Raw genomic sequence first — 23,557 nt, 5'->3', positions numbered from 1 at the left:
GCAGTGATGATCCAGAGGGTGGCAGTGGCAAACCAGAGGGTGGCAGTGATGAACCAGAGTGTGGCAGTGATGAACCAGTGGGTGGCGGTGGTGAACCAGAGGGTATCAGTGGTGAACCAGAGGGTGGCAGTGGTGAACCAGAGGGTGGCAGTGAAGAACCAGAGGGTGACAGTGGTGAACCAGAGGGTGGCAGTGGTGAACCAGAGGGTGGCAGTGATGAATCAGAGGGTGACAGTGGTGAACAAGAGGGTGGCAGTGGTGAACAAGAGGGTGGCAGTGGTGAACGATAGGGTGGCAGTGATGAACCAGAGGGTGGCAGTGGTGAACCAGAGGTTGGCAGTGATGAACCAGAGGGTGGCAGTGATAAACCAGAGGGTGGCAGTGATGAACCAGAGGGTGGTGCTACTAAACTGCCCGGGAGCCCTGTGGGTGTGAGCCCCCGCGCTGCTGAGCTGCCAAAGGGTTGTGAGCCCTCGCGCTACTGTACTGCCCCGGGGCCCAGTGGCTGTGAGCCCCCGTGCTGCTAAACTGACATGGAGGCCTCTCAGTATGAAAATCATTCGTGCTCAATTGCCTGGGATCCTTCTGGGTGTGAGCACACATTGTGCTAAGTGCCCCCCTGACCCCAGTACACATATACCCGTACCGCACAGCACCATTATGCTCTTGCACCATGAAGTCTGGTGCCTGGATGCTCCTGATCCGTGTAGGTGGTACCACCGTCTGGTGCAGTCAAAATGTAAAGTCATAACTTGCTACACAGCACCAATAAACACGTGTCCCCCTGGCACCGGTATGCGCATGTACCAGGCGTGGAGCACCCGCATGCCACTGCACCCTACTGCCCAGCGCCAGCATATGTCTGTACGTGGCAGTTTAGTATGAAACGGGACATTGTCCAGCAGCAGCAGCTGCATGCGCCTGAACCCACTGAGCAGGATCAGAATGGATTTGTACCAACACGCGCAGTAGAGCTATATTGGACATCTGGGGTCCTGTACCAAACGTATATTTGCATACATGAGTTTCCAGAGCGCCATCCCTGTGCAGCTCCTGTGACCAGGAGGCTTCTTTCTCCTCATCTGCTGCTCTGCTCGGTCTCTGACACTTTATAAACAAGATGCATGTGAACTCCGTAGAAGCCCCGCCCGTTTGGCCCCGTCCACCACACACTAGCGGTTTGAAACGTCTTCCCGCCCGTCCCCACTATAATGTCCAGCTCACTCAAGGGACCTCGGTGCCTTTTGGCGCGCTGGCAAAGTTACAGGCACACGTGGTCACATATTTGTGCAAATGGCAAAAAAATTTGCGAGTTCGCGGGAAAATTCGCGAACTCGCGGATTTGTTTGCCATTTTGCATGAATTCGCAGAGCGCGAATTCGCAAATTTTGCCCATACTTAGCCTGGGCATCAGACTTCAAAGGTTTCCGCTCCCCCGCCCCCCCATCAGACTTCAAAGTGAATCCGCTGCGCTCCCCCGCCCCCCCAACGCAATGGCGAGAGCTTGTTTACTTCAGTCACCAGTCCCACCGCCTCTCACATCTGTGCTTTTCCTGACACTTCGGCCCTGTCTCTTTTGTTTTGCTGTTCACTAACGCCCCCCCCAATACCCTGCCCATGTTGTTTGATGCACTCTGTTTACTCTCAATCAAAAAGCTGCCCCTTCAATTATGCTTTTTGTTTTGTCTAACTGTTATGAAATCAGTCTACCTTCTTAGCGCTTTGCAGGAAGAGTAAATGCACTTAGGGGCTGAGTTTGTTTCTTGCAGGAAGTTCGAAGCGGCTGTAGTTCACAGACTTCAGTAAGTATAATGTTTATGCTGTGTCCTTACCTGTTTGTGCTGCAGTCTGCATTGGCATTCAGCCTGGTTTGTGAAGTCCATTCGAAAATAAAAGTGTGGCATGACTCACAGCTCACAGGAACCGCCCAAGAAGTAGGTTTTCGAAAGGGAGGGAATCTAATGCATAATAAAGAAAAGTTCTACCTATGCGGAAGTTACAAAGTGGTATTTTACGAGAAACTTCACATCTGTGAAATCAGCGTTAAACAGTAACACGTCTTTGAATGATTTTCTTGTTAACTACTTTTGCGCAGAACATAAATACAGGCGCATAACGTGCACATCGCCTGGCATGTATAAGGTAAGAAAACCGTGCGAGGTCAAGCCATGAAACAGTTACCTATCACTTCGGTGTCTGGCCCCGGGTTATGGGAGTGGGGGCTTCCCGTCACTAGCTCATTTGCTCTGCACACATGGTTTCACAGTCATCATCATTGCAACGTGTAAGCCAGGGCTAATCTACTTTTCTTCAGTGTGGCTTTGTGAACTATAGTCTGTAAGCATGAGAACTTTATCCATATATCGCGTGCGTAATCTCCTAAGTGAACTTCTGGAACAGGGAAACATTTGTCTGAAGGCGCAGCTCTTGTGTCACACTGAACTACCTGCATTTCAGAGATTAATTAGAAACTTCCACTTTCTGGCTTTCTGCCCCCATTGCCCTGCATGTACAACTACCGCCTTAAGGAGCTGTTTGTTTTCTACAGCTGGATAAACTTGGGTTCTGAGAAATCTACAAATAAGATGCAATTACGAAACAGGGCGTCAGCATTTAATCCAAGAGTCTTTCCTGATACTTGAACAACAAGGCATGTGTCGCTATTGATAGGCCCGACGATATTTTAATTATTCAGGCATAATTAACAAAATCGAGAATTTTATGTTATGCTTGTTATGCGTAAGTATGAGTACTTGGGTATACATACAGTCAGAACAGGAGCAGCCAATGCTCATGCCACTTTGCACTTTTTAGTACTGCAAAGTGCACTCTCGCACCAAGACGCAATACATTTTGAGCGAAAATCACACTCCCGCACACCTCACACTGCTGCATGCCTCACACTGCTGCACACCACACACTGCTGCACGCCACACACTGCTGCATGCCTCACACTGCTGCACGCCTCACACTGCTCAACACTGCTGCATTACTCACACTATTGCATGCCTCACACTGCTGCACGCTGCACACTGCTGCATTACTCACACTGCTGCATGCTGCACACTACTGTATGCCTCACACTGATGTACGCCTCACACTGCTGCACACTCCTGCATTACTCACACTGCTGAATGCCTCACACACTGTTGCAATGCTGCACACTGCTGCACGACACATTGCTGCATGCCACACACTGCTGCATGCCACACAGTGCTGCACGTCACACATTGCTGCACGCCTCACACTGCTGCACGCCTCACACTGCTGCACGCCTCACATTGCTGCAGGTCACACTGCTGCACGCCTCACACTGCTGCACGCCACACTGCTGCACACCTCACACTGCTGCACGCTGAACACCCCTGCATTACTCACACTGCTGCACGCCACACACTGCTGCATGCCTCACACTGCTGCACGCTTCACACTGGTGCACACTGCTGCATTACTCACACTGCTGCATGCTGCACACTGCTGCATGACACAATGCTGCACGCCTCACACTGTTGCATGCCACCCACTGCTGCACGCCACACACTGCTGCATGCCACACACTGCTGCACGCCACACACTGCTGCATGCCTGCACGCCACACACTGCTGCATGCCACACACTGCTGCACGCCACACACTGCTTCATGCCACACACTGCTGCATGCCACACACTGCTGCATTACTCACACTGCTGCATGCTGCACACTGCCGCATGACTCACACTGCTGCACGCCTCACACTGCTGCACGCCTCACTCAGGGGCACCACCACATCACTCAGGAACACCACCACATCACTCAGGAACACCACCACATCACTCAGGAACACTATCACATCACTCAGAAACACCACCACATCACTCGGGGACACCACCACATCACTCGGGGACACCACCACATCAATCTTCAAGTAGAGAAGTGTGGCTCAATGGTTAGAGCGGCAGACCCTGATGCAGTAGTCTGGCTGGGAACAGGGTTCAATTCACGCCTTGGCGGGTCTCGGGCTCAATTTCCTCGGACCTGATAATTCTCGCCTCGGTGCCTATTCTAATCATGAGTCCCACTCTGCACCTCTGGGCAATAGCTTGCTTAATCCCTACAACGGCCCCAATAACGCTGAGGATGCCTGACTTCACCTTGGGGGTGCCCAGGAGTGGGCTCTTCACAGGGAAAGGCCATGAAGGGTTCCTCGGCGGTATTCGTACAAGCGCCGAGATGCCTATGGGCAGTCGTGCGCTATACAAGTGCGTAATCATTTCATTTCATCTGGGACACCACAACATCACTCTGGGACACCACCACATCACTCCGGGACACCACCACATCACTCTGGGACACCACCACATCACTCTAATACACCACCACATCATCATTCAGCCCAACCACATCATCACTCAGCACCACAACAGCATCACTCAGCATCACAACAGCACTGTCCTTGCTTGCTACCAACAATCATTGCCATAGCCAATAGGACTTGCATTAGGAAAGTGTAAGCTATTGGCTTTGTGAGTAACAATGCTATTAAATTATATATTTTCAAAGCCAACACATTTTAAAAACAATTGTCATTTAGAATACCAATAGCTCACACTTTCCTAATGCGAGACCTATTGCATTGCAAATGTTTGTTTTGTCTTTCTTGCTATGCTGTCGAAGCCATGGCGTCACAATTCCGTAATATGCATTTTTGTCGATCATATCCCTACATATATGTCTTTGTATGCTAGCAAATCTGCCCTTAAAACATGTTGTTTACTAGAAGAGTACGGATGACGGCGCACTCACCCATTTATTATTAGAGGTCAATGGTCAAATTCCAGTTATTTCTGTAGTGTACAATAACTGGTTTTGAAGTCGCTGCTCACTGCCTTACAGAGAAACCGCTGGGTCCATACTCATTGTTGAGAGTTTTAATCTCCGTCCTGGTTCTGGTTACACACCTTTCTTTATAAAAATGAACAATAAAGGAACTTGTAAAGAGCATAGTTACTTCCACCAAAGTGTCCCAGCGCTAAGGTCGAGCTCCTAGAAATCAGGAAAATGCAGCTAGCGAATGACGAGATACAATCAGGCCGACCTGAGCAGCCAGGATTTTGCCTCTTAATTTTGACAAAAGCGCAAGGCGGGGGGTCAGTGCGAGGAGGCATACGGGGCAGGGAGAGCTCTTCCTTTGGGAGGGGCTGAGCGTGGCAGGCTGCTCGGCCATCAGCTTGCCGCTCTTGCTTTCTTGGGGCCTGGCATCGCCACTATTTCTATGCTCATTGCAAAAGAGAGCCCAGGACCCCTTTTAATTTTGACAAAAGCATATATAAAAGGTGTTTTTCCATTTTAAATAAACAATCATGTCAAAAACACAGATCAACCTACCTTGAGATAAGCTTTGAAGAACCATTGAAATTTAACACAATAAGCAGCCCACACATTGCTAAAATAACTAGGAAAGTGAAAGCGCGCCATGCGCGTTGTGCGTGCCTGCAGTGAAAACAAGTGATGAACTAATTAGGAACAGATGGCCCTCTATAAAGATAAGGAATTGCTTCACGACAGCCGTGCAGCAGACGACCCAGTCCGGATGGGCCATCCAAAAGGGAGAAATGGAGGTGGCCCAAAAGAATCCTTTTCAATGGGAAGCCAGCGTTTAGCATAAACGCTGATGCAACCCAATGAAAATGATGGGCGGGGCTTCAAGTCCCCTTCTGAAATCTCCTCTCTCACTTCAGGGCTCGCCGAGCGACAGCGCATGCGCTGCAATGCCAGGCGAGACCTAAAAAACATGAGAAATACAAAGGAAGTAGAAAGCAGCAAGTTACTCAAGAGCATTACTGTGGATGTCGCAGTGAAAATGAGAAGAAAAACAGGTGGTTTATCAAACACAATTTTCACATGTGTCATAGGGAAAATACAAAACAATACAGGTGTACCACAGAGGACATCGCATTCTATAAACACTGCATTATAAGAGATTGAAATAATTTTCATGGTGGGTCATATGTTAAGGAAAAACCATCAAGGTACCTCCATCATTTCCTATGTGATTTACGTCAGAGAGGCGTGAAGTGAGATGTTGTCAGGTCCTCTGAGGAAGGACAACCACTCTTGCCACATCCTGAAGGAGACTTCTTTGAAGTTGTACTTCTTATTGAGAAAAACTTTACAGGCCAAAGTGAGCATAAGATTTAACAAATAATGATCTTTCTCATCAGTGATCTTTGGGTCCAGAGAGCTTAGTAAGATATAGGAAAATTCCCTTGGGGGACTCTGTGGAATGTTTTGCTTATGCATTTGTACATCTTATTGCAGTATGTTTGTAGTATATGGCATTGGAAGGACATGTGGGCAAGGTTACAACATGGGAATTACAATTCCAGCATGCATGGCTCTGGCTGAGGTTAAGGGGCCCAGTACGATGTCGGGCGGATTGCCTCCGCCAGAATGGTGGTAGCCACCGCCGGCCTGGTGGAGGCAATCCGCCCGACATCGTTTCCCGAATTACCCCCTGCCATATTAGTATGGGGGGGGGACTGCGGTGGACGGAAAGACGGTCTGCCGCTTTTCCACCCCAGTCGCCTTGCGGCCGGGGCAGGAAATGTTTAATATAGTGGCGGTGTCTCATAGACACCGCCAGCCGTATTAGCATAGGCTTCCAGACATGCCTTTCCGTGGTGGCAATGCCACGACGGAAAGGCATGTGGTCTACACTCTGGGGGCCCCCTGCGGGCTCCCAGAGTAGACGGGTGGGGGGTACACACAGGGGGTACCTGTGGTACCCCCTTTATTTGCATAAACAAAGCGGCAGGCACCGCGCGGTGCCTGCCACTTTGTTTATGCAAATGCTGCATTTTTAGAATTGTGGCGGGCGGTGCTCTCAGCACTGCCCGCCACAATGCTAAAAATGCAGGATGTGCCCGCCAATGTGGCGGGCCCATCCTAATACCCCCCACGGGACCCCTGCTCTTATGGCGGGTGGTCCCAATCCCCGCTAGGATGACGGGCAGGGGTCCAACATGTCCTGTTTATTAGCATATGCATGGTTTGGGATAGTATTGGAGAGATTTTATTCTTCAAGTTATCCCCCTTGAGGTTTATCCTACAAGTTAATACTTTTTTTGCATCACCTACATTGTGAATAGAGGTCTTCTAGCGTTTTGATGCCTAGACCTCCTTGTCAAACTTTTTTAGGCGTAAGGACCCCCTTCTAACAAAATGTCTAGAACCTGGTACTCCTCATCCTCAACAACTATCGACAACCATAAACGCCACAAATTCCCACAGCAAATCATTTTTAAGGGTGGGGAAATAATATTGAACAGTGTTAAGCAAACTAAATGTCAGTGAGCGTGGGGGTGTAGTCGGAGGTGTAGCTAAAAACAAAGGGTCTCACTTATGAGGAATTGGCGTAGGGCAGCGCTGCAAGTCTTCTTGCTGCGCTGCTCTATGCCAATGTAAAAAGACTGGAATGCACTGTATCCATGAAATACGGTGCATTCCTGTCCTTTTTGCTTTGTATTCGCGCACAAATTGCTGCTGAGCACCAACATAACTAATAACAATATAGGGCTGGCTCTAATCAGTAAGGCTGAGCCTAATGAAGCAACAACAAAAAGAGAATTGCCAATACTGATATGTCTTATTAAGAACAATTAAATGCACCAAAGTACAGACGCCAGTTCAATACTTGGGGTGGCTATAGAATAGCTGTTTTATTAAAAAAATTATTCAAGGGTGGCACTAGTTTAAATTTTCTTGTGCTTTTACAGGTTTTTTACACACACATATAAGATTGGGACACCAAAAAACAATATCAAATTAATACACCATGTCAACATTATTCAAGCATGTCACATTCATACCACTTTCATTCAAACATTTAAAAAAAGACAAGGGGGGATGAAAAGGGGGAACATTGAATGAAAGGGAGAGATAACAAACAAGGGTCAACTATACAATTCAAATACAGGGTTGGAAAATCACAATTGCAATATATACACCATTAGCATTTCATTTTTAGATTTTCTTGTAGTCACACTAATAATTCACAATTGGTAGGTGTACGTGAACCTACAAGTGCCTATTACTTTAGGCACAAGAGTGGCAAAAGTTGACCCTACAGGGTCTACGCGTTTCGAATCCTAACTAGTTCAAAGGATTCTCGTCAGCACCATTGGGCGCTCTGTAAAGAAGACAGAAAGAAACCGTATCTAAGTGTCTGGTTCAATTTCTTGAGATCACGAGTAAATAACAACAACCTCTCAAGTGCTACAACACCACAAAATCCACAGACAGCTTACCTAACAGCTGCACCGCCAGAGATTATTTAAAGGGTTGGTGGCTCCTACACATAATAAAGAATAAAAGAGTGAAAGAAAAGGAGTATTAGTGATTGTACTACTTCTTCTGGCCCTGCCTAGATTATGAGCCTCTACTAGTCGAAAAGAGTACCTCAATTGGTGGAAAACGGATCTCCACGGGGGGGAAAGAGTCGGTGTGTTCAATAAAATGTAGGTCGATTCGGTGACCCTGTGGGATTAAAAATGTTAATTTAGAAAGCGGGCTACAGAACTGGGGATCAGCCTGATAATCACACATCCTCACCGGTCGAACAACTAACTCTTACCGGGCGAGTAGTCACCCTGGGGGTGAGCCGGCAGGCTCGGCTCGACACGTTGGCGTCTAGGGGCGGATCGGTCCTTCAGCTATCTAAAAGAAGAGGGGGGAGATCGGCCGTTAAATACCGTCTTTTGGTGTCCGCTAGACTGCCGTGCGGGGCCGGGGTAGTGGAAGCGGTCGGTCTTACCGTCAGAGGACCGGCGCCATGGAGAATTGCTGCATCAGTGGCTGCTGAAGGCAGAGTGCGCATGCGTGTCTCTCAGCGTGCTGGGTAATGTAGTTTCCAAGACACGGACTAGGTCTCGTCACTGTCTGGAATTGTGGGCGGGGGTTCCTAAGTGGAGGCTGTCACTAGGTCAATGAACATTCGCAGCACTGGGCTGGGTAATGTTTAATGACTTCAATACAGATTCGTCGAACGGGGTCTGTACAGTTGTAGAATGAAATCGGCAGGGTGCGCCTGCGTGTCCCTCTGTGTGCAGGGTAGTGTAGTTACCAGGACACAGTGTCCGGATGTACAATTTATAAAAAAGTGGGTTAATCGGTTTGGGTTGTCACACAATACACGTGAGCCCTTGCGAGGAAGAATGGTATCAGGGAAATTAATATTAAGTGTTGGCCAAAATGGTACATAGGAGGAGTCTTAACCTAAGTAACACCCGGGCGGGGTGTGTGACTCAGGCACAGGTGTCAATGCGCGGGTCATCACTAGAGCTTATAAATCTCGGACAATTCGTTTAGGCCTGACACAGCCGTGTCAAATTTGACAATAAGGAGGGCTTCTCTCCTGGAAAGTTTCAAGTCCCAGTCACCTCCGCGGGGATCTTTTTCCACTTTGGATATGACTGTCCATCTCAAGTCATTGATTAGATGTTGACATCTGTTCCAATGGTTCACCAATGGCGCTGTTTCCACTTTCTGTTTGATCCTGGATTTATGTTGTGAAATCCTTTGGCGGATTTCCTGATTAGTCTTGCCAATATAGAGGAGTCCACAGGGGCATTTTATTCCGTAACTTACGTATTTCGATTTGCAATTGCTGAATGTTTCATGCTTCCAAGAGATGCCATTGTGTTGGAAGAGTGTGCCTTCCACAGTCAGGTTACAGCAGAGGCAGGTCCCACATTTGTGGTGTCCTGTTATGGGGGGCAGGCCCATAAGTTGTCTTAGAGTAGGTTGTGACTTTTTTGAAATTGCTGCTCGAACGACATAGTTGGCAATACATTTTTCTTTTTTGAAGGCAAACAGCGGGCAGTCCTGTAAGCTCTCGTGTAAGTCCTTCACTAGATGCCAGTTCTGGTGTAGAAGTCAGCTTGTAAAAATGGTAGACGTTGTCCACCAACCAATTTGAGAAAGACAAAAAAAACTTCTCACTGGACAACGTCTATCCATTTTTACAAGCTGACTTCTACACCAAGTCTGACTCCCGACGATTTCTAAGTGATAACCGGGGAAGGTCACGTAATCACTTTATTACGTTCTCGGACACGTCATCATCGGCTGGCAGTGATAGTGATAACAGTAGCAATAAATCAAACAAAAACCGGAGATGGAATCAACAACAACAGCCCCAAGGACAATCCTCAAATTCTTTTTTAGGAAGGGGCCAATCCAGGCCAAGAGCAAAAACACGATACACACAACCATGTGAAATGACGACCCGCCGTCAGCAATACAAGAACTAGCGGTCTCTCCCATTTTCAATTTATCCCAAAGAACCCTAAATGAGGCAGAAAAGAACGTTCTGGCGAAAGGACTTTCATTTGTACCATCAAGGCGCACGGACTTTGTGAGGATGAAAACGGAATTCATAGAATTCTGCCGCAAATTGAGGTTGACTCTGTTTTTCGCTGACAGTCCCACAATTATGACACCTGAAATAACTGGACTACGAAAAAAATCGACCTTCTGCCCTCCTGGAAATAAGATTCCCAAGGAAATTATCTTATTTGAAAAAACTGTATTATCCGCCATCTCTGCAATGGAAAAACAAAACAAATTTGTTAAATTCAATACTTCAAAGGATGAAATGAATGCCCTAAACTCCTTACGAGATGATCCTACCGTGACAATAAAACAATCCGACAAAGGAGGATCTATTGTCGTCTGGGACACCGCCGAGTATACAGCAGAGGTCATGAGGCAGCTTAACGACCAAGCTTGCTACCGGAAAATTGAAAGAGATCCCACAGTCGAGTTACAAAATCAACTTTTCTCTCTGATCAAAGAAGGTTATGTACAAGGTTTCCTTGGACCTAAGGAATATGACTATCTACAGAATAAACACCCGAAAGTGCCACTGTTCTACATCCTGCCTAAGGTACATAAAAATCAAACCAACCCGCCCGGTAGACCTATTGTGGCGGGCTGTGATTCTTTATTGGAGCCAATTGCGAAATACGGGGACTGTTTTTTAAAGCAGTTCATGGTCAACGTGACCTCCTACATACAAGACACCACGGATTTTATCACAAAACTGGAAACAATCAAATTTCCCCCCGGAAAAGACCTACTAGTTACAATGGACGTGACGTCCCTGTACACGCAAATACCCCAGGATGAAGCACTGGCAGTGCTTTCCCACTTTCTTGACTCAAGACCTAGACCAATCCAAGTCCCAACACAATGTTTACTTGATCTGGCCTCTTTTGCCCTCAAAAAGAACTATTTTTGTTTTGGGAAAGATTTATTTTTTCAAACTAAAGGAGTAGCCATGGGCTGTCCTTTCGCTCCAGAATTGGCAGTTTTGTTCATGTCATTATATGAGGACACTTTCGTATATAACAATAATCCATTCTCTGAGTACATCGACACATGGCTCAGGTTCATCGATGAGGTGTTCATGATCTGGTCAGGAGGCAGCGAAAAATTGGCATTATTTCACAACTGGTTGAATGCAAGAACCACTGATATACAGTTCAGTATGGCCCAATCCGACAAGAGAATACCTTTCTTGGATGTGGAAGTGTTCCCTGCAGAAGGGAAATTGGCAACGTCACTATTTACCAAACCTACTGATAGAAATAAGGCGCTATTATTCTCCAGTAACCATCCCAGGAGCCTAAAGGAAAACCTGCCCTACGGCCAATTTTTACGCGTACGTAGGAATTGCTCCTACAATGATGATTACAACTTGCATGCTGGTAACCTTGTAAAAAAGCTATGTGAACGAGGATACCCTAAAAAACTCGTGCGCAATTCAATGAAAAGGGCAAGATGGACTCCGAGAGAGAGCCTTCTTGAACGTAAAAGGAAACCTGAATTAAAACGTCAAGTATGTGTGACCACTTTCTGCCCTAATGCGAACAAACTCAAAAAAATTATTGGCCAGAACTGGCATCTAGTGAAGGACTTACACGAGATCTTACAGGACTGCCCGCTGTTTGCCTTCAAAAAAGAAAAATGTATTGCCAACTATGTCGTTCGAGCAGCAATTTCAAAAAAGTCACAACCTACTCTAAGACAACTTATGGGCCTGCCCCCCATAACAGGACACCACAAATGTGGGACCTGCCTCTGCTGTAACCTGACTGTGGAAGGCACACTCTTCCAACACAATGGCATCTCTTGGAAGCATGAAACAGTCAGCAATTGCAAATCGAAATACGTAATTTACGGAATAAAATACCCCTGTGGACTCCTCTATATTGGCAAGACTAATCAGGAAATCCGCCAAAGGATTTCACAACATAAATCCAGGATCAAACAGAAAGTGGAAACAGCGCCATTGGTGAACCATTGGAACAGATGTCAACATCTGATCAATGACTTGAGATGGACAGTCATATCCAAAGTGGAAAAAGATCCCCGCGGAGGTGACTGGGACTTGAAACTTTCCAGGAGAGAAGCCCTCCTTATTGTCAAATTTGACACGGCTGTGTCAGGCCTAAACGAATTGTCCGAGATTTATAAGCTCTAGTGATGACCCGCGCATTGACACCTGTAGCTGAGTCACACACCCCACCCGGGTGTTACTTAGGTTAAGACTCCTCCTATGTACCATTTTGGCCAACACTTAATATTAATTTCCCTGATACCATTCTTCCTCGCAAGGGCTCACGTGTATTGTGTGACAATCCAAACCGATTAACCCACTTTTTTATAAATTGTACATCCGGACACTGTGTCCTGGTAACTACACTACCCTGCACACAGAGGGACACGCAGGCGCACCCTGCCGATTTCATTCTACAACTGTACAGACCCCGTTCGACGAATCTGTATTGAAGTCATTAAACATTACCCAGCCCAGTGCTGCGAGGGTTCATTGACCTAGTGACAGCCTCCACTTAGGAACCCCTGCCCACAATTCCAGACAGTGACGAGACCTAGTCCGTGTCTTGGAAACTACATTACCCAGCACGCTGAGAGACACACATGCGCACTCTGCCTTCAGCAGCCACTGATGCAGCAATTCTCCATGGCGCCGGTCCTCTGACGGTAAGACCGACCGCTTCCACTACCCCGGCCCCGCACGGCAGTCTAGCGGACACCAAAAGACGGTATTTAACGGCCGATCTCCCCCCTCTTCTTTTAGATAGCTGAAGGACCGATCCGCCCCTAGACGCCAATGTGTCGAGCCGAGCCTGCCGGCTCACCCCAGGGTGACTACTCGCCCGGTAAGAGTTAGTTGTTCGACCGGTGAGGATGTGTGATTATCAGGCTGATCCCCAGTTCTGTAGCCCGCTTTCTAAATTAACATTTTTAATCCCACAGGGTCACCGAATCGACCTACATTTTATTGAACACACCGACTCTTTGCCCCCCGTGGAGAGGCGTTTTCCACCAATTGAGGTACTCTTTTCGACTAGTAGAGGCTCATAATCTAGGCAGGGCCAGAAAAAGTAGTACAATCACTAATACTCCTTTTCTTTCACTCTTTTATTCTTTATTATGTGTAGGAGCCACCACCCCTTTAAATAATCTCTGGCGGTGCAGCTGTTAGGTAAGCTGTCTGTGGATTTTGTGGTGTTGTAGCACTTGAGAGGTTGTTGTTATTTACTCGTGATCTCAAGAAATTGAACCAGACACTTAGATACGGTTTCTTTCTGTCTTCTTTACAGAGCGCCCAATGGTCCTGACGAGAATCCTTTGAACTAGTTAGGATTCGAAACGCGTAGACCCTGTAGGGTCAACTTTTGCCACTCTTGTGCCTAAAGTAATAGGCACTTGTAGGTTCACGTACACCTACCAATTGTGAATTATTAGTGTGACTACAAGAAAATCTAAAAATGAAATGCTAATGGTGTATATATTGCAATTGTGATTTTCCAACCCTGTATTTGAATTGTATAGTTGACCCTTGTTTGTTATCTCTCCCTTTCATTCAATGTTCCCCCTTTTCATCCCCCCTTGTCTTTTTTTAAATGTTTGAATGAAAGTGGTATGAATGTGACATGCTTGTATAATGTTGACATGGTGTATTAATTTGATATTGTTTTTTGGTGTCCCAATCTTATATGTGTGTAAAAAACCTGTAAAAGCACAAGAAAATTTAAACTAGTGCCACCCTTGAATAATTTTTGAAATAAAACAGCTATTCTATAGCCACCCCAAGTATTGAACTGGCGTCTGTACTTTGGTGCATTTAATTGTTCTTAATAAGACATATCAGTATTGGCAATTCTCTTTTTGTTGTTGCGAGCACCAACATAGGCAGGGTTGTTTTTACACAGGAAGGGGCCCCTCCCTTCACAAAGGCAATCCAGAGAGGCATTTCCTTCTTTCTATGTGAGCTGCAGAATGCAACACACATGGAAAGAGGCGAAATGAAACCATTTTCTCCCTGTTACGCTTCTGCTGGGGAGGCGTCCGTTTTAGGAGCTGCCCCAGGTTTACCTGATTTTGGAATTATGGGGCAGCATCAAAATCCATGGGTGTTGAATGGGAATCCCTCACACAGCCCATGGAGCGCCTCCTTGATGCAGAGTAAGGCAACACAGTGACTTGCGCTGTTTGACGCATTCCATATCAATGAGGCCACGTAAAGCCACGCAGGGTGACTTTGTAGAGCCTCAAAAGTATGGTTGAGAAACTTGTGCCGCTGGAGCGTCAAAAAAAGTGATGCTCTGGCAATGCAAGCCTCTCATAAATAAGCCCCAACATAGGGGCCCATTAGGTTGTCTGGCGGATTGCCTCTGCCAGGGTGGCGGTGGCCACCGCCACCCGGGCGGAGGCAATCCGCCCGACATTCATGCCTGCATTCCCCCGCCAGATTAGGATTGCAGTGGGGACAGCGGCAGATGGAAAGACCGTCCGCCGCTTTACCGCCGCAATAGAATAATATGGTGGTGGTGTCCTATGGACACCGCCAGCCATATTACAATGTCCACATTAAGGGGTCATTTCGCGGCGGCAATGCCGCCACGGAAAGGCAGGCGGTGTTTGCTGCGGGGGCCCCCTGCAGGGCCCCCAGTTGACCCCAGCTTAGGGGGAGGACAGGGGGAGCACCTATGATACCGCCCCACATTTGCATATGCTTTAAATTTCATATATATTTTTAGGAGCAAGATGTTGGGTTTATAGGGGATAAGGGTGGGGAGTGTTTTAAGAATATATATTTGAAATGTAATTTTTTTAGACATTTTTAATACGTTTTAAAATTTATTTTGTATAAAAAAAAGTAATTGAAAAATAGTTTTAGGAGCAGGATGTTGGGTTTATAGGGGATAAGGGTGGGGAGTGTTTTAAAAACATATATTTGAAATGTAATATTTTTTACAATTTTTATTAAATTTTACAATTTAATTTGTATTTTATATTAAAAAAAAGACATTTGAAAAATAATTTTTGGAGTGTGATGTTGGGTTTATAGGTGTTTAGGGTGGTTTAAAAAAAATAATATATATATTCATAATACAATATTTTTATCAAAATTGTATAGATTATTAAAATGACATAAAACTATTTTTAAATTTTTGAAAACAAATTGAAAACTTAATTTAATATTTGATTTTGAATGTATAGTTGTTAAGGGTGGTGAGTGATATTTTTTAAATTAAAAATTACATTTAAAATGTTTAATTACATTTAAAATGTATAATAAATATTACAATTTCATTTAAAAAATAGTTTGGAAAATTAGTTTAGGAGTGGGATTTATTATGTATAGGTGTTGGGAGTGGGAAGTGTTTTAAAAAAAGATCATTTAAATATACATTTTAATATTTTGCTAAAAATATAATTCAAATGTAATCACATTTTATTGATGTATTTAATTACTTTTGTTTTAATTCCAGCTCCTACCCCGATTTAATGTAGCCTGGAGTGGGAATAGTAAATTATATTTCATTAGTGTCTAGCACCTACTCCAATTTAATGTAGCCTGGAGTGGGAATAGTACATTATATTTAATTAGTGTCCAGCACCTACCCCAATTTAATGTAGACTGGTGTTGGGAATAGTAAATTATATTTAATTCGTGTCCAGCACCTACCCCAATTTAATGTACACTGGAGTTGGAATAGTAAATTATATTTAATTAGTGTCCAGCACCTTCCCCAATTTAATGTAGACTGGAGTGTGAATAGTAAATTATATTTAATTACTGTCCATCACCTACCCCAATTTAATATAGACTGGAGTGGGAATAGTAAATTATATTTAATTAGTGTCCAGCACTTACCCCAATTTAATGTAGACTGGAGTGGGAATATTAAATTATATTTAATTAGTGTCCAGCACCTACCCCAATTTAATGTAGACTGGAGTGGGAATAGTAAATTATATTTAATTACTGTCCAGCACCTACTTCAATTTAATGTAGACTGGAGAGGGAATAGTAAATTATATTTAATTAGTGTCCAGCACCTACCCCAATTTAATGTACACTGGAGTTGGAATAGTAAATTATATTTAATTAGTGTCCAGCACTTACTTCAATTTAATGTAGACTGGAGTGGGAATCGTAAATTATATTTAATTACTGTCCAGCACCTATTCCAATTTAATGTAGACTGGAGTTGGAATAGTACATTATATTTAATTAGTGTCCAGCACCTACCCCAATTTAATGTAGACTGGAGTTGGAATAGTATATTGTATTTAATTAGTGTCCATATTATGGGCCCTATTAGGATGGCGGACGGACCTGCGTCCGTCCGCCACCCCAGAGGTGGAGGGACCATCCGCTGGGGCAGCGGTGGTCCCTCCGTGCAAATTAGGATGTGACCGGCACCCTGGTGGTCACATCCTGTATGTTTAACATTGCGGCAGGTGCTGCTTGAAGCAGCACCCGCCACAATGTTAAAAATGCAAGCAGTGCATTTGCATGCACAAAGCGGCAGGCACCGCGCGGTGCCTGCCGCTTTGTGCATGCAAATGCAGGGGGGTACCATAGGTACCCCCCATGTGCACCCCCACTCCCCCTTCACCCTGGGGGCCGGCAACGGGCCCCCAAAGAAAAGATCGTATGCCTTTTCGTGGCGCGGAAAGGCATATAATATTTCACATCCTAATATGGCCTAATGTGTCTGATAGACACCGCCACCATATTAGAGCTTTTCCGCTGCGGTCTCGCAGCGGAAAAGCGGCGGAAAAGCGGCGGATGATCTTGCCTTCCGCAGATGACCCCCCCCGCCATCCTAATTCGGCGGGGGTCATTTCTCTGACCGCAGGGGTGAATCCGCATCCTCCGGGCCAGCAGTGGCTTCCGCCGGCCCAGAGGATGCGGATTCACTGCAATCATAATCGGGCAAAAAGTATGTATATTTTATCTAATGTAAAGAGAATAAAATAAATACCGTTAATACAATTTTTTTTGTACTTGTTATATTTTTTTTTATTCAATATGAGTTGAAAGAAACAGATGTGAGTGGCAGTCCCCTTCATACACCTGTCTCTCATAGAGGTGTGCTAGTCCTGACCATCGTTTGCCACATGGTTGTGTTGCTGGCCATGAAAGGGTATAGTCAAACACAATCACTGTGCAGCTTCTCATGCCCTGACTCTGCACTTCTCCCTGGCCACTGGCCTTGTCGTTCACTGCTGCTCTCCCCTTGCATGTGCAGCTTCTCATGTCCTGACTCTGCACTTTGCCATGCCCATTGGCCTTGTCATTCACTGCTGTTCTGGCCTTGCCTGTGCAGCCTCTCATGTGCCTGCTCTGCCACCTGCCCTGGACATTGGCCCTGTTGCTCTGCTGTGTTGTACTCTCACCTGTGCAGCCTCTCATGTACTTGCTAGGCCACCTGCCCTGGACACAGGCCCTGTTGCTCTGCTGTGTTGTACTCTCCCCTGTGCCATTGACACTGGCCCTGTTGCTCTGCTGTGTTGTACTCTCACCTGTGCAGCATCTCATGTACTTGCTGGGCCACCTGCCCTGGACACTGGCCCTGTTGCCCTGCTGTGTTGTACTCTCACCTGTGCAACCTCTCATGTACATGCTGGGCCACCTGCCCTGGACACAGGCCCAGTTGCTCTGCTGTGTTGTACTCTCACCTGTGCCATGGACACTGGCCCTGTTGCTCTGCTGTGTTGGAGTCTCCCCTGTGCCATGGACACTGGCCCTGTTGCTCTGCTGTGTTGTACTCTCACCTGTGCAGCCTCATATGCACTTGCTGGGCGTCATGTCCTGGACATTGGCCCTGTTGCTCTGCTGTGTTGTACTCCCACCTGTGCAGTCTCTCATGTACTTGCTGTGCCACCTGCCCTGGACACTGGCCCTGTTGCCCTGCTGTGTTGTACTCTCACCTGTGCAGCCTCGCATGTACTTGCTGGGCCACCTGCCCTGGACACTGGCCCTGTTGCTCTGCTGTGTTGTACTCTCACCTGTGCCATGGCCACTGGCCCTGTTGCTCTGCTGTGTTGGAGTCTCCCCTGTGCCATGGACACTGGCCCTGTTGCTCTGCTGTGTTGTACTCTCACCTGTGTAGCCTCTCATGTCCTTGCTGGGCCACCTGTCCTGGACACTGGCCCTGTTGCTCCGCTGTGTCTCCCCTGTGCCATGGACACTGGCCCTGTTGCTCTGCTGTGTTGTACTCTCACCTGTGCATCCTCTCATGTCCTTGCTGGGCCACCTGCCCTGGACACTGGCCCTGTTGCTCTGCTGTGTTGGTGTCTACCCTGTGCCATGGACACTGGCCCTGTTGCTCTGCTGTGTTGTACTCTCCCCTGTGCCACGTACACTGGCCCTGTTGCTCCGCTGTGTCTCCCCTGTGCCATGGACACTGGCCCTGTTGCTCTGCTGTGTTGTACTCTCACCTGTGCATCCTCTCATGTCCTTGCTGGGCCACCTGCCCTGGACACTGGCCCTGTTGCTCTGCTGTGTTGGTGTCTACCCTGTGCCATGGACACTGGCCCTGTTGCTCTGCTGTGTTGTACTCTCCCCTGTGCCACGTACACTGGCCCTGTTGCTCTGCTGTGTTGCACTCTCCCCTGTGCCATGGACACTGGCCCTGTTGCTCTAGTTTGTTGGAGTCTCCCCTGTGCCATGGACACTAGCCTTCCTGTTTGTACTTTGCTTGTGCAGGATATATTGCTTTTGATCAGCATGTTGTACCTTGATCTTGCCTTAGTCCTGGTCCCCTGTCATACATGAGATGTGTGCACTTGGGTGGTGAGGAGGTGTGCAGTGTGAAGGGTGTGATTTTGTAGTTGGGGTGGAAGTATGAGTGCCCCTGGATTGTAATAGACACATATGTGTCAGCCAGGAGTTGTGTGCCTATTATTTTGATTGTCCGGCCTTGTGTAAATGATTTAATGCTTTTGTGTGAGTTGTCTGTTGTGCACTGTGCAGTGTGTTGGTGTGTCCATGCAGTTCAGTGTGACTCCTCCTTGTTTTTTTGGTCACTTATAAGTGTGCAAAGTGTGTGACTTGCGCATCAGTGTTGTATTTGTTTGATCATCAATGTGTGTTGTGTGTGTTTGTGTGGACTGTGTGGCCCTGCTGCTCCTCACTGGCATTGTGTGTGACTTTCTATAGCACTGCAGGCACATGGTGCCTTTGCTGCTTCTGTAAGGCATGGTGTTTGGTGTGATGCCATCCCCTATGTGTGCCACTTGTGCCTAGCCATTGTGGGTCTGCATTCACTCTATTTGTGTATTGAACACACCTCACATGTCTGATATTGACATGCAAATCAGTTGATTTTGATGTCAGCTGTCCCCTTTGTTTCCATGTATATGTACCTCCCCATCCCTTCATTTGTGAGACTGTGCCTTGTGGTGCAGTTTTTGGCCCAAGAGTGCTGTTCCACTCTGGACATGGCCCATTGTTTTATGTGTGATGTTCTTGTGGTATTCATCAGTGTTGATTGCCCTTGTGCAGTTGTGCTTTGTGTGCTGCCCAGTGCTCTGGTGTAGCTGGTTGTGCTGTTGTATCCGAGAGTGGTGCATCCTGTTGTTGTTGTGTTGGGTGTCTGTGTGTTGGCTGTGGTGTAGCTTCACTTCCTGGGTGTGCTGTTGTTTTTGTGCTGATTTGTGGTGTGTGTGTTGTGGTTGTGTCAGTATTGTTTGTGTATAGCTGTTGGGCTTGTAGTGCACACACTGCCTGTTGTGCATACAGTGTTGTGTGTCTGTGGGCTGGGCATTGCCTGATATGCATCCCCTGATGTCCTGTGGTGTTTGTGTATGGTTTTTTCCAGGCATCTGTTCAGACTACCCTGTGTGTGTTATGTTTGTGGATACACCCAGGGTGTGTGTATGTGTTGGGAAGTATTGTCTGTCTTGAGTGTGTGTGGCACTGGTGTTGTGCATTCCTTGTCAGCTACTCCTGCAGTGGCTGTCTCCCTAGTTGTCTGTTGTGTGGTGCAGGGTGTGTATTGTGCTTGCTTGTTCCTGTGCTTGTTGCTGTGCATGGGGGTGCACAGAATGGGCACCTGGCCTGTGACTTGCTGGTGTGTGTTGATGTGTGGATGGGGGTGGTGTGTCCCTGTGGTCTCTGTGCCCTGCCCATGTCTTGTAGTGGCACTGCCTTCTGCATTGTGTGCATGTGTTGACCGTGGCGGTGATGTGACAGGGAGTGGGACGGTGCTGCTAGTTTGCGGTGTATGTGTGTCCCGGATGCAGTGGGGTGACTTGGTGGCAGGTAGGTGATATAGGGGTGCCCTTGTGGATTTGTTGTGACCACCAGCAGGGTGCCTGTGGTGGACTTGAACCCTGTTTCGGGCTGTGTGTTGTGTGTTGTAGTTGTGTATTGGCGTACCTGCGGCGTCGTCCGCGGCGGCCCTGTTGATGGTAGTGCAGGAGTAGGTACATGACCGGATGCATATGTAGGGCTGGGTCCATGGCGTTCATGACCGGGTGGTGACGACTGGGTCTGTGCTATGGCACTCTGCGATCGAGTTTCCGCCGTGTCTGGTTGAGCGGTGTCTCTGCTGCGGTGCGTCTGCCTGTTTGGGCCATCCTAATTTGTGGAGCGGTGCGGATGTCATTCCGCACGGTGGTGAGTCTCCATTGCCTACCACAGACGCGGTGGCGGGCGCACTTTGATGGCGGTGCGCGGTTCTCCACGGCGGACGGGAAATGACCTATGTTTTGCTATACTAATATGGCGTAAGTTCCGCTGCTCGTGGGCGGAAAAAGGCATTTTCCACCCCGCCAGCACCGCAGTGGTGCCACCGCCCGCCATCCTAATGGACCCCTAGGTTTTGTTCTGCCTGTTGATTGAAGGAAGGCATTATGCCAACCTTCGACTGCATTGTTTGTTTTGGATTCGCCATTTAATGTACTCCTATATACATTCCATCAGGGTATTAAAACTTTAGGATTACTTCTGTGGCCAGATCTGTGGAGTCTCCCCGCCCATGTATCCTCAAAATAGTCCAATATTGGACTTAGTTTAGCTTCATTTGGTTTATAAAAGTTACTGTCAATTAAGATGTTGTAGTGTTCTACAACGTCTATATCTGGGACATAAGCAGCGCAGTAAATTTTTTTATTTGATAGGCAAAAGATGCATTTGTGGCATATTCTATGCTTAGTGTTGTTTTCTGCAAGTTTCTCCATAGGCACTGGTTGAAATGATAATAACAGCCCTGGATGCAGGTATGTGAATGTACTTTTAAGACTGTACTAAGCATTGATTGTTCAAAATCTAATATTATTTTTTCAGGGGAATAGTCATTTGTTTTCTGTCTTATTGTGCTTAATAATTCCATGTATGTGGAATTCTTTCTATTTGGTAATAGTGGGTTAAATAATGGTATGTTGCAATTTTGATATAGGCCGTGTATTGTATATAATTGGAAAAAAGGTTTGGGACAAATATTAAAAGTCCCATCCATCATCCAATGATGGCTTTCCTGTAGTTTTATTAGGTTACTAGAAGTGCCAAATATTAGAGGTTTTTTTCATTGCTTTCGTTATCATGAATGAGAAATGTTTGTTTGTTTAAACTTATTCTTTGTTCAGGACTTAGAATGACTTCACTGTAGGTTCTGGGAATTGGAGTGATAGTGGTAGTTGTTTTTTTGGTGCGTGAAATTGTTCTTTTTAGTGAAGCTACACTTGTCATTTGTGTGGCGGCTGTCTTTGGGATTTTGGGATTTTGGGAATTTCTTCTTTTAAAATGATACTTGTTGGCTTTTGTGCTGGCCTCTCTTATATTTTCTAATGCGGATATTACTTCAATTTCTTTTACGTTCGGTGGGTGGTTATGCTCCCTAGTATAAAGTACAGTTGTTTCCCTAGTTGTTGCTCTCCCGTAACATTTATTTGAGTAATATTTACAACATTTCCAGTTCACTTTTAACCCAAATTGTTTTTCTTGTGTATAAGTGTACCCCATATTACACAGAAACATTTTTCCCTTCTAGCTGGTTATGAATTCAGCTCCTTCAGTCATTTTGCTGTATGTTAATCTATAAAAAATATATGTTATAGTTATTTAAAATTTTGTTCTATGCTTTTCAATTTAAATATTAAAACATTTTTTATATTATATACTTACATTGATGGTAATTCTGTTTTAGAATTTGCTGGTGTTTCTTTTTTAGTTGTATTTTCTTTCTCTGAAAAATAAAAGTGCATTTGTTTGTATTCATTTTTCTTATACTTTTTATAGTTGACAGTTAGTTCTTTTGTTTTTACTTTTAACTTTGGCTGATTTGCTCTATTCTTTTATAATGGTTTAGTAAATATGTACTTTGTTATTTGTATCCCTTTTGGCGTTTTCTGTTGGCTGTTTGTTGTTTGTAGATTAAGCTGTAGTGGGAAGAGAAAAGAAAAAGAAAAGATTCATTACTATTTCGATCATTTTTGTGCTTTTTAAAAGTTTTAGCTGTTAGTATTATTGAGTTTAATTGAATTACTTACTTTTAATGCAGTTTCTTTTCTGTTATATGTTGATTTTCTTCTATGTGTAGTTGAAGTCCTCCAGAATTTTCTCTCCTGTAGTTTTCTTTTTTTTGGGTGTGGATTGTGTTTCATTTTTTAACTGTTTATATAGGGATTGATTCCGATTCGGGAAAGAAAACCGTCCGACGAATTGTATTCGTAGCCGTTTCCGTATGAATCGGACAAATCCGTACGAATCGCGTAGTACGATCCGTTTCTTAAAAATATGTCCGATTCCTTGCGAACCGTACCAAAATCATGCATTAATCCGTACGACACGGACTCGGGAAATAAACCGTACAGATCGTAATCATGCTGTACGACCCGACAAGTACGATCCAGACCGGGGACCGAGAATGGGATTCGTACGTGAAAACGTCGTCGCGTAGCAACTGCGATTTGTACGTAAAACATCAAATACGATCCGAACCCCCCCTGAACGAAGCGCACGCGAACCCCGGAAAAACGTTGTGTATGAGCGAGCCACACAATCAAATACGATCCGAACCCCCCCTGAACGAAGCGCACGCGAACCACGGAAAAACGTCGCGTATGAGCGCGCCACACAATCAAATTATTATTATTATTATTATTATTATAAACACTTATAAAGCGCACTGCAACCCCGCAGCATCCTGGCGCTAGTCAGCTACACAATAGAGGATCGACATGCTATCC

The 23,557-nt window shown here is 46.0% G+C and overlaps 1 protein-coding gene and 1 long non-coding RNA gene across 2 annotated transcripts in view; both read right to left on the bottom strand.

Annotated features, from left to right (window-relative positions):
* LOC144822034 (CD5 antigen-like) overlaps window positions 1-23,557 on the bottom strand; it is a 788,570-nt gene that overhangs the window by 123,096 nt on the left and 641,917 nt on the right. The gene's annotated exons all lie outside the window — the stretch shown is intronic.
* On the bottom strand, window positions 1,608-23,469 carry LOC144822032 (uncharacterized). The gene is made up of 3 exons (XR_013608530.1): window positions 22,689-23,469; window positions 22,494-22,554; window positions 1,608-1,958 (listed from the first exon to the last, which is right to left on the bottom strand). It is a non-coding gene; the product is annotated as an uncharacterized LOC144822032 (long non-coding RNA).

This window comes from Lissotriton helveticus, chromosome 3_1, assembly GCF_964261635.1.
Source record: "Lissotriton helveticus chromosome 3_1, aLisHel1.1, whole genome shotgun sequence".
NCBI lineage: Eukaryota > Metazoa > Chordata > Amphibia > Caudata > Salamandridae > Lissotriton > Lissotriton helveticus.
Note: the sequence above shows the minus strand (reverse complement) of the source record. Positions and strands in the feature narration are given on the sequence as shown.